We start from the raw sequence: 3601 nt of genomic DNA on the forward strand, positions 1-3601 counted from the left end.
TGTGATTTTTGTGTACCCCACCATTGAAAGGGGCGGTAGGCCCATATTCATTGAAACCGTGTCAGTGTTTGTGTCAGTGTCAGTGTCAGTGTCAGTGTCTCTCTCTCTCTCTCTCTCTCTCTCTCTCTCTCTCTCTCTCTCTCTCTCTCTCTCTCTCTCTCTCTCTCTCTCTCTCTCTCTCTCTCTCTCTCTCTCTCTGTGTGTGTGCGCCAACGGCTCTATGTCTAGCATGCAGTCGGTAGGTTATGGCATTCCTCAGGGATCAGTGTACTCGGCCCTCTTCTCTTTACGATTTACATTAATGACCTTCCCCTACACATAAGCAGTAACTGTGAACTCTTCGCTGATGATACCACTATTCACAATTCCCACTCAAATGTGAAGGTATTGTCAAAACAACTTCAAGAGAGTGTTAACGAGCTTTTAGTGTGGACCGAATTAAACCACATGGCTCTTAATCCAGACAAAACAAAAAGCATGCTTATTACCACCAAACAAAAACGCCAAAACTTAAAATCTAAACTTCCACCTTTAAAGGACCAGACCACGCTGTTTTAAAGGTTATTAGAACCACTAACCGATGACTGAAGGTTAGAGAAATGCACCTAAAGATTCCAAAAATGTAAAGAAATTCACCGATTCGTAGCTTTATCATTGTGATTTAATTAAAAACGTTCCGCCAAATTCGTCTGCTAAACGAGACTTCGAAATGGCCGCCAGTAGACGAGAACCGGCTGTGACGTCATTTCGTGTACAGCTTAGGCTCATGTGGGCGTTTGCCTACATCGAGCATCAACAACACGCCGAAGGAATGCGCACGGCTGCTGATAGCTATGAAGTATAGAAAAAAGGTTCAGGCATCAGTTGTCACCTTTTTCCGATGGGCTTACAACTTCTGCAGCAAGACTGATTAACTGGAAACGGCCAACACGATGTGCTGTGTTTCGCGACACTTTCTTCCAATGTGAACGCAGTTAAGCCGGCAAGAAAACCTGGCACACACAAAACAGCTGTTGCCTGACGCAGTTCCAGTTCCGACAATTGTTGACCACTCACAGGAGGTCAGAAACCGGATACCAATGTCATCAGAACGATCTGCTTTCACTAAACGCAGACGAAAGGAAGTGAGTACATGTATGTATACTGAATGTGTTCTGTAAGGGATAGGGGTTCAGTGTCACTGGGCGTTTTTGTCAGACTGACAGTATTTGTAGTGGAATGGCATCTGTTCCTAATTTTAAGCACATGTGTTAAGATTACAGATTAAAACATATATCTGTTACTACATGTCCGTCCCCATGCACCCACCTTAAAGTTCAGTCCCTCTCTCTCTCCCTCTTTTACACTCACCTGGGTAATCGATGAGTCTCAGGTTTAATCAGTGTCCGTCCATATACACATAGACATTCACACAAACACACACACGTTGTTATAGTTGTTATCTTTTAATTCAGTGTTGTATTAAATGGATAAAAAAATCGTTAATACAGCAAGCTTGCATGAATAATTTGCTGTTGTCCTTTTTTTCAGATCAGGTTCTGTAATACAGTAATTATAATTAATACAAGTACAAATTCATGTTTGCAGTCATACTCATAGTGTGTGAGTGTGTGTGTGTGTGTGTGTGTGTGTGTGTGTGTGTGTGTGTGTGTGTGTGTGTGTGTGTGTGTGTGTGTGTGTGTGTGTGAAAAGCACTTTGATACTTAAAACATCTGTGTTATTTGATTTTATTACAAAACTGCAGTCAGAATATTAAGCAGACCTATTCCAACAATACATTTTGATCAGCAGTAAATGTAATGTCAAATTATGAACAACAATCATGTGAGCAGATATATCTAACAGAAACAAATAGTCTAGCAAAATAATACAACCAAGTACATGTTCGGACATCATCATCCACATCAAAACATTGATTGTTGGAAGAGCACAACTCTGTGTTATTACCACTGCTTCAGTCAAACTGCCAGTTCAACTTTATCTCTGTGGGTTTTTTTTTCTCTCAGAGTAACATGGGAAAAAAACCTTTAAAAAACTTGCATGCTACAGAGCTGGGTTGTTTCTAGTGATCATGCAGCATGATTTATCCGCATAGAAAACTACTGAAACACCTAAACAGAAATAACAATGTCTACAGAAAAAATCCACTGTTTGATTGCTGTCTGTAGTACTCCTCTTGCTAACAGTGGCATTAAAATAATTAAAACTAAGCTATGCTCTCTTGGGGGGGGGGGGGGGGGGGAAGTGCTCTAAGTACTTTTTGTGTCTACATAGGCAAAACAAAACTATGCAATGTTTCAGATTTCCTGACCCACCCTATGTTTTTCCTCCTTATCCTGGACTATTTTGGACTCTTACAAAAACTTGTGTACTTCAAAAATGACAAATCTTAATTTTGCAGGCTTACAAGGAAATTGACTCTTCTCTTACAACCAGAATACACCATGATTTCAAGCAAATAAAAAACTACATGCACCTGAGAAAAAAACACTTTAATTCAAGAAGTTAGACCTCCTAACCCCAGCTTTTCAATTCAATTCAATACGTTGTTGATGTTGATTATGGAGCTTAACGTCCTCCCAGGTAACTAGGGACCTATATTGGGACATGATTTTTTATACAATGTTAAAAGTGTAGGGTGTAATGGGGGGGGAGGGGGACTGGAGGGTGACGGGGTGTAGTCGCTAATAAATTTAAAGGTGCGTTTATTATCTAATATACCAGACATTTTGTTTTGGCTGGTGTACAGAATAACATCACATAAAATCGCACTCGCAAAACATACAAAACACATAAAATGTACACATTAGTACTCACATAACCCAAACCACACATATCCATACCAGCACCATCACACACATATCCACATACATACTCTAGTTTGTACATTATAAAAATAAATACATTATGATTAATATCATTACTAGTCAACTTAAATTAAGGCTCAAAATAGGTCTTAAGATGGATGTTATTTAGTGTAATGAAGAGATTATAAAAACCAAAAAAAGCTATGAGAAAGAAAAGTATGAAAGAATTATGCCCATTCTCCAGTGAAAGTTCTGCTGATTGTGGTAACTTTTTTTTCTGTCTAAAACAGGCATCAGGTTAACTGAACGAGCTGTTTGAGGGGGTGGTGATCCTAACACTGGCCTATGGCAACACTGGCCTATGGCAGCTACAACAAAGCTCTGCATACACAGCAAGACTACAATGCAACAGTGCCCAGACTTTGACTGCTACAGCTAGACCAGTTGACAAAGCTCAAGTTGTCACCAAGCAGGACGCCCCAACTGGCGACCAACTATATAGACTGAGGCTGCCTATCTCCAAATCTGACAAAGCAAGAATTGTTACGCAAGCTCCACATTTCTGTTTGCAGTTTAAGCCGACCTTAAGTATGCAATGGTTATGCACATCCCCCCCCACACACACCCCGCAGTTGAGAGTTGTAATGTACCTTTTATTTATCTTACATATATTTGAAGCCTGTGTAGCTCTGTGACAGAAAGAGGTCTCTGATGGCAGCGACCAGACAGGCAGGAAGAACTTTCCTGTTCTTTCGGAAAGTCAGTGAGTGTGCAACTTGTCAGTATGTTCTGAA

The 3601-nt window shown here is 40.3% G+C and overlaps 1 long non-coding RNA gene across 1 annotated transcript; it reads left to right on the forward strand.

Annotated features, from left to right (window-relative positions):
* Positions 1-297: 297 nt before the first annotated feature.
* LOC138948623 (uncharacterized) lies at positions 298-3601 on the forward strand. Its single transcript, XR_011450044.1, has 2 exons — positions 298-1124; positions 3098-3601. It is a non-coding gene; the product is annotated as an uncharacterized lncRNA (long non-coding RNA).

Source organism: Littorina saxatilis, linkage group LG15, assembly GCF_037325665.1.
Source record: "Littorina saxatilis isolate snail1 linkage group LG15, US_GU_Lsax_2.0, whole genome shotgun sequence".
Lineage (NCBI taxonomy): Eukaryota > Metazoa > Mollusca > Gastropoda > Littorinimorpha > Littorinidae > Littorina > Littorina saxatilis.